Source organism: Oryctolagus cuniculus, chromosome 7 (genome assembly GCF_051225735.1).
Source record: "Oryctolagus cuniculus isolate XC-2025 breed Fujian yellow rabbit chromosome 7, ASM5122573v1, whole genome shotgun sequence".
Taxonomy (NCBI): Eukaryota; Metazoa; Chordata; class Mammalia; order Lagomorpha; family Leporidae; genus Oryctolagus; species Oryctolagus cuniculus.
The window spans coordinates 20,728,704-20,741,302 of NC_142873.1; the positions used below are offsets into that span (position 1 = coordinate 20,728,704).

The 12,599-nt window shown below is 42.6% G+C and overlaps 1 long non-coding RNA gene across 1 annotated transcript; it reads right to left on the reverse strand.

The window, feature by feature from the left end:
- Positions 1–8,308: 8,308 nt before the first annotated feature.
- Positions 8,309–11,437, reverse strand: LOC149125354 (uncharacterized). Its single transcript, XR_016211379.1, has 3 exons — positions 11,300–11,437; positions 10,133–10,264; positions 8,309–8,398 (listed from the first exon to the last, which is right to left on the reverse strand). It is a non-coding gene; the product is annotated as an uncharacterized LOC149125354 (long non-coding RNA).
- Between the last annotated feature and the right edge of the window lie 1,162 nt (positions 11,438–12,599).

A 12,599-nucleotide genomic window follows, 5' to 3' on the forward strand; every position in this document is an offset into this window, starting at 1 on the left:
GTCCCAGCTTCTCTAATTTGATCCAGCTTCATGCTAATGCACCTGGAAAGACACTAGATGATGGCCTAAGTACTTGGGACCATGCCACCCATGTGAGAGACCAGGTTGGAGTTCCTGCCTCCTTGCTTTGGCTTGGTCCATCCCTGGCTATTATGAACATTTGGGGAATAAAACAGCATATGGGAGATCTGTGTTGCCCACTTTGTCTCTCCTCCTTTTCCTTCTCTCTGTCTGTAACTCTGCCTTGCAAATAAAGAGAGAGAGAGAGAAAGAAAGAGAGAGAGCTTCCACCCACTGATTCACTCCCAAAATGACCGCAATGGCCGGAACTGGGTGGGTCTGAAGCCAGGAGCCAGGACCTTCCCCTCGGTCTCCCACAAGCATGCAGAGGCCTAAGAATTTGAGCCATTCTCTGCATCTTCCTCAGGCACTTAGCAGGGAGCTGGATCAAAATAGGAACAGCCAGGAGTCGAACCAGTGCAAATATGGGATGCCAGCATCGCAGGCGGCAGCTTTACCTGATACTCCAAGAGGCTGGCCCCATAAATAAATATTAAAAATAAAGGATAAACAGGATGACAAACAAAATAGAGATATTTCATCTTTAATTCTGAGGTTAGGATCTAATTTGCAAGGCCATGCGAGGCAGGGATTTCTGAGGAGGAAATGAGTCAGGTCAATGACTTGTTTGGCATCCACTGCTCCTGGGAGGCATTTGGACCCAGCAGGTGTTCAGAATACACTTGTCATGATGCTTCAGGAGCCCTGACCCACAAATACAACACTATGCTTGAAGCTGCCACCCGTGGCTGCATGTAGAAGGGTATTCACTTGTTTCTTTACATCTCTTTTTTCTGCACCAGGTTTTGATGATTTTTGGACAATGCACCCTAACTTCTTTGAGGCTATCATCTCCTTGTGGCCCCACAGCTGAAAATTAAGATAATGTCTCAAGTCCATAAAAGAAAATATGGCATACTAAGAATTTGAAACAATTCTGTAAGTCAAGTTTTTCAGCCCAGAAATATGGGTTGGTAAGTTTCCAAGAGACTTGGACTCTACTCAGTCCTAGGTGAGCCTCTGGCCTGGTGCTGTCCCTGTGTCAATCCACTTTCCAGTTTGCATTTTTACTTTCAGAGGCATATATTGTAAACTCCTGGCAATACATGAATTGGCTCGTCAAACAGGACATAAGTGGATATTTAGGAGATGGTGCCAACTTGTTGACATTATTTTTAGAAGAAGGAAAAACACAAGCAGAATTGTTAATTAGATGTGTTGTGCACACAGGGATACCTTCTGACAAATGCTGTCATGTACTGCAAAAGGCCATGATTTCCCCAAACAACTCTTTAGCACATTAAATAGAACACCAAAAGAGTAGAGTTTCCAATTAATCTTCCAAGTACACAGAAGATAACAATTTGATTTTTATCTGTATTGCATTTTCAAAACAACACAAGCCAATGCTCATTTAATTTGCTCTTGGCTTTTGAAGGGTAGATCAATATGATAAATAAATCACATTGAACAAGGATTTTATTGGTATTTGGATGAATATTAATAGGTTTTTTTGATCTGCTTTGTCCAGACTACGAGTAGAGACACCAGACAGAATTCCTTGACAATAAGCTGTCAGGCTATGACCAGGAGCTGATCTCACATAAGGGCACTAAATCAACATTTTTCCAAAGTTATCATAGACAAATAATACTCAGCATGTGGGGCCAGGGCTATGGTATAGCAAGTGAAGCCACCACCTGCAGCAACAGAATCCCATATGGATGCTGGTTCAAAGTCCCAGCTGCTCCACTTCCTATCTAGCTCCCTGCTAATGCACCTGGGAAAACAGTGGAGGATGATTCAAATGTTTGGGCCCCAGCACCCACGTGGGAAATTCAGAGTAAGGTCTGAGCTCTCATGGCTCCTTAGCTTCCATCTGGTCCAGCCCTGAATGTTATGCCCATTTGAGGAATGAACCAGCAAATGGAAGACCTCTCTCTCTGTCTCCCTCTCTCTCTGTAACTCTGCCTTTCAAAAGAATAAATAAATGTTAAAAAAAAAACACTCAGCATATTATTTAAGAAAAAAGTGCAGTGCTAATTTTCAATGCATGAATGAAGTTTAAGTAGAACCTTTTCCATTTTAATGAACTAATCTTTCCTTCTCTGTATACACTAATGATTCCTAGCCATTTTGTCTAGCTGCACACTCTCAACAAAGAAGGATCCCTCTGGCCATAATTCTTGATGGAAAGGGCGTGGACTGGGGACAGAGTGGTCACTGGAAAAGCAGCATCAGGAAACTCGGATGCACCTACCTGTGACAGGTTTTCCATTCCTTGAGTCCAATAACTCAGAGGAAACAGAGAGGAGATGATGCTGACCATGGTTATCACAGCAAACACTCTTTTGTTGTTTTTAAAGAATATCATTCTTCTTTAAATTATTATTGTTGGGGGTTTTCTGTAAAAGAAAATAAAGCATATGCTATCTATACATTATACAAGTAAGGGAAGTCAAGTTATAAGAGTCGGTAGCAATAACACATATATAAAATATTCAAGTAGTGTCTGGTACATTAAGTATTATGCACAGCTCTGCTATTTTATCTTCGACTTTTTCTCCCCCATGGTAACCCTATGAGTTAGTGTCACTGTTAGAGTTTAAGATAGAAAAAAATGAGGCCCAGGATGACTAAGCAATAATGAAAGTCATGTCATGGGCAATGGAGCCAGTATCTATACTCAGCACTCTGCCTCCACCAACCATGCTCTTAAGTAGGCTATCATCCCAGCCCCTGACTTAAGGGATCTGACCATAGGCTTAGCAAATGGGTCACGTGGCCAAGATCAGAGCTGTCTCTTGTCATGCAGTCTAGTTTCCCCACCAAGTCTGTCTCATTTCTCTTAAGTATGTAGAGGTAAAAAGTAGAGTAAGCACACAAGATAACTTCAAATAGGCTGCAGAGAGAGGATGGCCTGAGGACAAATGCATTTGGATCTCATCCTTCCTTCTCCTTGGAAAATCCCCTGAGAAATGCCCCCACTACACACTGCACATGCATTTGTAGCAAGATCTGGGGCAGCCTGGGAGTGGAGACTGGTGTTCCTGTGCATCCCCCTTGCAGAGTGGCTGCCCCTATAAAATGCTCCATCTGGACTGTGGAATGAACTGTAGAGAGGTAGGGGGGAATAAAAGAAGTTCTTGCAATGTCTGAATATCTATGCCAAGACAAGCTCCTTCATATCCATTGCCAATGTTGTCTTAGTCATGACCTCTAAAATGCTTGCATTGATCTTTCTCAGGAAAAGAGGTTATCCTTGCTGACCCAGAAAATAATTCTCTGTCTATGTGCCACATCTCCCAAACAATCAGCTATGCTTAATTGTGGACATGGACAGGATACGATCCCATATCAAATGTAGATAAGTAGTCTTGCTGTTTGTTTTTTAATTTCTAAAAGACACAATGATTACATATTACATGGAATCGGTGTCATAATTTGAATTCAATTTTTCCAGTCAAGCAAGAAAAGCATGACAAAAACACAAACTCAGGTCAGAGGAGTTGGCCATTCATGACCAACAGTCAACCTGACCAGTTACTTGGTGCCTTTAAACCTTGATTTCTTCATTTGCAAAATGCAAATAAATAAACAAATGTGGGAAAATATTTCATTAAACTTTAGGCACTAAAAATTGGTTCTCACTTATTACTACCAAAAAGAAAGGACTTCCGGCTCTTTCAATGAACTACACTGAAATAGTTTTGATTTCTCATTTCTGGATTTCTGAATTTGATGTCAGATGTCTGGAAAAGTCACCAAATCACACAGTCAGATCGTGCCCTCTACATGGTTTCAGTGTAATTAACTCCCATCTTCTCACAGTAACAGGGCACAAGAAGAGTTTATGCTGAGAGTGAGGATGCCTGAGTCCACAATGAACGCATGACATTCATCTCAAGCAAGTTGCTCCTCCTCTCCAGCCGCATTTCCCCCAGCTGTCGGTGAAAAAGATTTCCCCCCTTACCATTTAGGGACCAGATGTAAACTATTCATAAAGGCAAATGCTTGACTGGCGCCGCAGCTCACTAGGCTGATCCTCTGCCTGCAGTGCCAGCACTCTGGGTTCTAGTCCCAGTTGGGGTGCCGGTTCTGTCCCGGTTGCTCCTCTTCCAGTCCATCTTTCTGCTGTGGCCCGGGAGTGCAGTGGAGGATGGCCCAAGTGCTTGGGCCCTGCACCCACATGGGAGACCAGGAGGAAGCACCTGGCTCCTGGCTTCAGATCAGCGCAGCGCGCCGGCCGTGGTGGCCATTTGGGGGGTGAACCAATGGAAGGAAGACCTTTCTCTCTGTCTCTCTCTCACTGTCTAACTCTGCCTGCCAAAAAAAAAAAAAAAAAAAAAAAAGGAAAATGTTTCCAAAGCAGGATCCTAAGGAGTTAACAGAGCACTTACAGGTGGACTCAGCCAAGTATGGAGGTTGGGGGAGAGCAGAGGCTCCCAAGAGCCTTGTAGAACACGATCGTAGGAGGCTGGTGAAAGTGTCTCCTTCTGAGGGAGGGGCTCTCAGCCACATGCTAGGATCTGAAGGGCTCCTGCGAGCTCAGCTCCCTACTTCCAGACAGATAATCAAGTCACCTGATATAGAGAACTCCAATTAGGTTAAGGCACATATACTTTCCCTTATACCCATAAGAGAAAGTAACTTATTTGCAGCATGTTAACTATTTTTCATGTATCATTTTCAATCAATTATCACCCAGTAGACAGGCACTTAAAAATAGAACAAAAAATTGATGTTTTCAAGAGAGAATGAAAAGAGGAGTTCTGATCTTTCACAAGAGAAAGAGAAACTTGTGTCCAGAATTTCAGATGCTGGGGCTGCCTGCAATGTGGGCATCCTACATGAGCACTGGTTCAAGTCCCAGCTGCTCCACTTCCCATCCAGTTCCCTGCTTGCGCTCCTGGGAAAGCCGCAGAAGATGGGCCAAAAGTGCTACCCAGATAGAGTTCCAAGATCCTGGCTTCCTGGCCCAGCCCTAGCAATTTCAGCCATTTAGGGAATGAACCAGTAGATGGAAGACACCTCTCTCTCTCTCTCTCTCTCTCTGCCTTTTCCTCTGTCTGTAACTCTGCCTTTCAAATAAATAAAATAATATGTTTTTTTTTTTAAAAGGAGTTTCATATGCCTTGGAAGATGGGTGGGGTCCCTGAAGTGTATTAAGGAATATCCTGGTCAAACAGAAGAGACTAAGATAATTTTCTCTACCTAGGCATGCCCTTCAAGGTCCAGCCCAAGTTCCACTTGCCCAGCAGGTCTTTTCAGATGCCTCCTGCTCCCCTGACCTCCCTAGCCTCTGGCCTGATGTGCCCTTTAGAGCTATTTGAAATTTCATGTGTATGTCAATCTTGTCCCAGTCTGGGTTATACACTTATAGAAATGGAATCGATTTATGTGTGTTTTCTGGACAGTGCCGGGCTTCCAGTGTCTTGAGACTTGGCCTGCGTGACACTACCAGCTGTCCTGTGGCCATCTCTGCAACACACAGAGCAAGATCAAAGACTCCTTCTGCCCAGAAGCTAAAATATCAGAAGGACCAAGACTGTTTAGCTAAAGAGCCAGTCCCTTTATTCCAGCCTCAAAAATTTATTTTTTCATTTCTTTTCCAACTCTTGACCTTAAAAAAGAGGGCAAGAAAGAAAGAACACATTAATCTCCCATTTTTGGTAAGTTATGTCCTCTTATGTCAGTGGAAAGAAAACCAAGCACTACTGTATGAAACACAAAAACAAGATTTATTCACTCATAATTGCATTCCTATTAGATCACTTATCCATTATGTTTGTCTTGCTACACTGGAACACGAGTAGGGAGTGGAAAAACCCACCGGATATATAGCAAAGTGCCGTGCATGACAATGTGAATTAAATAAACATAATTTACCAGTTCTAATAAAATCATTTTTATTTATGTGTGAGTGCTAATGCGTTCTGACATGCTCCTAATTTCTGTTTTGTTGTTTATGAAATAGAAACCTGACAATTCACTAAATCATTATGAGCAATCCCTTTTAAAATCTGTTCCATTTGCCGGACACAAATTATTTTTTATTTATGAATTGTGTTGGTTTCAATGACTCGAAGTAAGCAATAAGGAGTAGATAAGCAAAATGATTGCCTAATGGCACAAATGAAAGGGTCCTCACCACAAACATTACTCCACTATGATGACCCTGGTGCCCAAAATCCCATTTGTATTGCTTTATTATGTTAAAGAGCTTATCAAGGAGATCTTTGGACCTAGCAGGGTTTTTGTCAAAACTAGAACACTGAGTTTTAAAAAAATTTGTGGAAAGTTTACCTGCAAAGGGACTAATTACAAAGAGGTGAACAGAGGTTAGGGAAATCAGATTGGAAAGGGCAAGTACCCAGGCGAGCAGCTGTGGAGCCACCCCAGCCCTGAGCCAGGTGCAGTCAGCTGGAGAAGAGGTTATTGAGTCCTAGAAGGCAAGACGTCCTGCAGGCTAACTCTTCTTAAAAGGAGCAAAGGAGTAGATATTTTGTTCTAGAGACACAGCAAGACATAGAGAGGGAGCCAAGGGAATAAGTACCCTGATAGCACCCACCTCCCTACCTTTAGTCTCTTTCACAGGCTTTTTATTCATCAGGAGGTTAATTAGCAGAGAGTAATGCCACGGAGAGCAAGAAACACAGCACCTCTAGCAAAGCGACTGGGCCAGTGCCCAGAAAAAGCAGGCCCTGGTGGAGAACTCTAAGACACAACTCTGGGGAATGATGAAGATTAAGCCTCGGCCGGCACCATGGCTCACTAGGCTAATCCTCCGCCTTGCGGCGCCGGCACACCGGGTTCTAGTCCTGGTCGGGGCGCCGGATTCTTTCCCAGTTGCCCCTCTTCCAGGCCAGCTCTCTGCTGTGGCCCGGGAAGGCAGTGGAGGATGGCCCAGGTTCTTGGGCCCTGCACCTGCATGGGAGACCATGGGGGGCACCTGGCTCCTGACTTCGGATCAGCGCGATGTGCCAGCCGCAGCACGCTGGCCGAGGCGGCCATTGGAGGGTGAACCAACAGCAAAAGGAAGACCTTTCTCTCTGTCTCTCTCTCTCTCTCACTGTCCACTCTGCCTGTAAAAAAAAAAAAAAAAAAAAAAAAAAAAAAAGATTAAGCCTCACCAATTTCAGGTGATAGGAAGTTCTCAGCCCAGGGCTGCTCCTCACACAAATCATTCAGAGTTTAGCCAGGGTTGGCAGAAGGCAATGGGATTATGGGATTTTAATTTTCTTTTAGTTGTTGGAAATGAGTTACTGTTATGTATAATCCTTGTTCTTTCCAAAAAAGGGCAGAAATCAAAGGCACATCTTAAATTGATGGCAATAATTTTATATTAAAATCAGCATAAAGTTTGATTTCCTCAACCGAATAAAATATTTTAATATACTGAAGGATAAACCTTATCATACTTCTTTATATTTCCCTAAGACCACAATAAAAATTGGCTCATTGATTAAGGAGTACAGAATATATACCATGCTAAGTGACAAAAATTCATAAACTATTTTAAAGGAGAGTATTATAGCATTTCACCAAGTCAGCATTCAGGAAGTTATACCTTTGGATTGTGTTTTTTGCCCAATTTTTGCAAGAGATATGGTTTCGTTTGTTTGTTTATGTTCTAATATGTTAACCTTTGTTGGTGGGCTTAAGAGATTAAACATGAGGCGGGCTCCATGGCTCAATAAGCTAATCCTCCACCTGCGGCCCCAGCACACCAGGTTCTAGTCCCAGTCGGGGTGCCGGATTCTGTCTCAGTCGGTCCTCTTCCAGTCCAGCTCTCTGCTGTGGCCCGGGAGTGCAGTGGAGGATGGCCCAAATCCTTGGGCCCTGCACCCACATGGGAGACCAGAAGAAGCACCTGGATCCTGGCTTCGGATCAGCGGGGTGCGCCAGCCGCAGCATGCTGGCCGCAGCGGCCATTGTGGGGTGAACCAACGGAAAAGGAAGAACTTTCTCTCTGTCTGTCTCTCTCACTGTCCACTCTGCCTGTCAATAAATAAATAAATAAATAAAAGAGATTTAACATGAACTTCTTAATTGTTTATTGAGTAGATTAAGAATTCCCTTTGTGTGGTCTCCATTGGATTATTGATTTTTTTTATACCCTCCTCCTTACAGGTAACAAAGTGAACCTTAGCCTAGCTCCTAGCCCATGGGGGACAAATTAAAGGATTCTGTACATATTTGTTGATAAAAGGAATTTAATGCAACAGATCTGAATTGATAAGATTTTACTTTAATATTTAACAAAGGAAATTAAGCCACATAGTGAAGAATAAAGTTTTCATAATCAGCTTCACCCCCTAAAAATATTGGATGAGTTCTGTGAATGAAAGAAAAAATGGAATTTAGTAAAATGGGGTAGAGTTTTTTAAATTATGATCACTAATGTAGCCAAAGTATTCAAAATCCAAGATTCTAAACTGTGTCATGTAGCCAGCTATCTCCAAAGGCTTTCCCTTCTCTCTCCTTGTGTGTATTATCAAAGCCACACAAAGGTAGTCCCAGCTAATTATTTATTTCATTCCAAGCTCAGCCTCCCGATTTTATGTGGCTTGCTTTCTTCTTCAACTGATGGAGTAGATGGAACTCAAGATGATTTATTTCTGTCTCCTCTGGATATGCAGTATGTAAGGCAAGCCCATTAAAAAGCAGTCACAGAGCAGCTGCATTAGGAAAGCAATGGAAAGTTTCCATTAAAAGTCTAGATAGAATCATAGAAAGTTAGAGGTACAAGGATCTTTAGAAACCATCTCATTAAACTATGCACGAGAAGCATAAAACAGAGTAATTCAAAGTCTTAAAAGTCCTTGCCAGTGTCATTCTTCTCTCATTCATTTTATGGCTTCATTTCGTAGCCCTGTTCCTGGAGGTCACTGTCTTTCCATGATCTGTGCCCCTGCTTTATTCCAGGTCCCAGCTGGTCAGATTTTTGCCAAGCTTGACCTCAGACTCTCCCTTCACTCTCAGCCTCACCCAGACTCACAACATATCCCCTATGTCCATGGAATTCAAAGCAGAGATTTCTTGCCCAGAGGGTGTCTGATTCTCAGAATATATTTTACCATTTCATAGCCCTCCTAGAATTCTTCTGTCCCTTTCTTGTTTTCATATTAATTATTCAAAACCATAAACTCTCCTAGTTTCACTCTCCATTACAGCAAACAAGATGTGTAGATGCCTTGACACAATTGAGATCTCAGTTTGGGGCTGGAACGCTGGGGCCCCTGAGCCCTAGGCACAGCTAGAGAACGGTGAAGCAGCCTTCCTCAGATGTATTCACAGAATTATTAAGGAAATCCCTAGCAATAACTTCTGCTTGAGATTAAGTCAAAATTCTCTTGTTGAGTCCCAAGAGAGTGGGCATTGCTGGAGATTGGAGAGGAAGAATCCAACTACCATGCAGTGTCTATCTCTTGGATGATTTATTCCAGGGACAGATTGGCATGAAGAATCCCAGGTTGAGAAGCCTGCCATGAACAACTGAATGAGAATTGGAAGAGAAGGAAGCTAAAAGCAAAGGATGGTTGTAGAATTGACAATGACAAGAGAAAGTGCGCTCAGTGTAAACATGGGTCCCTTGGCATCTAGCATCGGCAGCCTCCTTTGAGTGAGCACCGGCACCTCCGGTGAGCATTGGAGACACAGATTATGATTTGGCAATGGCAGCAATGGAAGGTGTTACCACAGCAAGCCAGAATAAGAAAGAAAGAAATGGCAATGCCTTACGGCAGTTGAAGACACTGTTGGCAAAACACATGAGAATCCTGGTGATAGTCTACCGATTTATTTTGTAAACTTTCTTATACGAGTGAAACTTGCCTCTTTGCAGAAATTCCATTTTTGTCCTTATGATGTACAGGTTTTTTTTTTTCAGCTAAAACAATCTTCATAAGATATCAAAACTAAAATTCCTTTGCCTCAAACATTGGACTTGTCTCAACACTGAACATTTTTATATCACGTTGACAATTCATTTCATTTAAAGGGTCATATTAGTCAGCCACACTAATGCCATGTAACCAACCACTGGAAACATCAGGTGCTTACAACTTACATTTGTTTCTTCCTTGCTTGTGAGAGAGCTGGTGACCTGGGGCAGCTCTTCTGTAGGCTGTGAGCTGACTGAACTTGGTTCCAGGAACTTACTGAGTGCAGTCTGTCTTCATTGCTCCACACTCTGTTTGAACTAGCAGTTGTGTTCTTTCAGTGATGGATCACAGGAACACAAGAGCCAAGTCCAACCTCTCAAGCACACTTAAGGTCTCACAACAATTGCATTACAATGCTATTGGCCATGCAAGTCACATGGCCAGTCCAACATATAGAAAGAAAAGAAATAGACATCCCAAGTCTAGCATGATGTCAGGAGAAGAAGCAAGAAATTAGAACAATACAATCTATCACACAAGATTTGTTTGATGTTTACTATTTCAAATGAAACAGGTACAATCTTTCTCATCTCCTGTTTTCTTCAAGCACTGTTTACTAGTTCAGTCATAATATATTTATTTATAGTATCTTACTTGGCACAGAACCAACCAAATAAATGTCTGTTGAATAAATACAACTATCAGAGGGAAAGCTCATTAGTGGTTTTATTTCTTTTTTTATTATTATTTTTATTATTATTATTTTTTGACAGGCAGAGTGCACAGTGAGAGAGAGAGAGACAGAGAAAAAGTCCTTTGCCGTTGGTTCACCCTCCAATGGCCGCCGAGAGCTGGCCTGGAAGAGGGGCAACCGGGACAGAATCCGGTGCCCTGACCGGGACTAGAACCCGGTGTGCCGGCGCCGCAAGGCGGAGGATTAGCCTAGTGAGCCGTAGCACCAGCTAGTGGTTTTATTTCTTCCAGTTCCTTTTTTCCTCTTTTTTTTTTCTTTCCTTATTTCAAAAATGCCCAGCTGCATTTTCAAACTTCAGCCTAACTCTCATCAAACTGATCTTGGAATGTGGCCCCCTTAGAGTTTCCCAGAAGTCCCATCTGGGGTGCCATATATGATACTGGAATTTGGGGTGCCATACAATATCACCATATGCTTATTAATAAATCCCCAATATTAATAAGCCCATGTGGTTCCTACCTAATATTCAGAGAAGAATTCTGAATACCGGCATAAATGAAAAAGCAGCATGGTACATTTTAAGGTCTTATTCATTGCAAAAGATGCATAGCAGAGTGAGGGCCCTGTCTAGAGGGGAGAGGTAAATCTGGGTTCATACCGAGCACCAGGAACCAGCCACGTGGAGGAGCATCCAGGCCAGGAAGCATGGAGCGGGTGGCCCGAAGGCCATGCACCCTGGAGGTGCAGGGCTTCAGCGAGTCCTGTACTGGCAAGAGGCCAAGGAAAGGAAGGGGGCAGGCACACCGTGTCCCAGGCTTTTAATCCACTTTCAAAGGGGAGTGGTTAATTAACCTGATTGGCCGGTGGGTGCTCAGGTGTGGCCAGGTAGGGGCATGAGGTCACACAGGGGCGTGGTGAAGGTGTGGTCTTCCAGCTCACAACCGAATCAATTTTATCCTGTATGCCTGCCTACATCACAACTACCTCAGAGGAAGAATATTTGGCAGTTATCTAAAAGACTAGTTCCACCTAACACTGAGTTACATTCAAGGTCAGATTCCAAATCGGTGTGTCCTGTTTTCTAAAACCATAAAAACTTTCTACTTGTTTAATATCAGAAGCCTCCTTGGAAGACTTCCATTATCTTAGCTGACTCTCAGCTCTCATCTTTGCAGCACTGGTGAACATTGCAAATTAGAAAAGGAAGAGCAAGGAACACTGTGAAATGAATGGAAAACTGATAAATCCAGCAAGAGCCCTCCAGCACCAAGGATTCACAAGGTTTCCATTGAGAAAGCAATGGAAATGGCAGAGAAGCAAGTATGTGGATTGCCTACCCAATAACTGCCTTTTTCTTTCTTTTGAAGAAAGAAAGAGAGAAAGAGAGAAAGAGAGAAAGAAAGAGAGAAAGAGAGAAAGAAAGAAAGAGAGAAAGAAAGAAAGAGAGAGAGAAAGAAAGAGAGAAAGAAAGAGAGAGAGAAAGAGAGAGAGAAAGAAAGAGAGAGAGAAAGAAAGAGAGAGAGAAAGAAGGAAGGAAGGAAGGAAGGAAGGAAGAAGGAAGGAAAAGAAAGAAAAGAAAGAAAGGAAGAAAGAAAGGAAGAAAGAAAGGAAGAAAGAAAGGAAGAAAGAAAGGAAGAAAGAAAGGAAGAAAGAAAGGAAGAAAGAAAGGAAGAAAGAAAGGAAGAAAGAAAGAAAGAAAGAAAGAAAGAAAGAAAGAAAGAAAGAAAGAAAGAAAGAAAGAAAGAAAAGAGAGGGGGGGAGGGAGGGAGGAAGGGAGGGGGAGAGAGAAAAGAAAATAGATTTGGTAAAAGACAGAAAATCTATACCCAGTATTTTTCTAAATGCTTTATTATATCCAAATTATGTGCCTATATTACATTAGTGGACTTCACATCTTGTCCTATTAGCATCACACCATGACAGTGTTTGCATTTGCTTATCAGGCACAGATTAGGAGA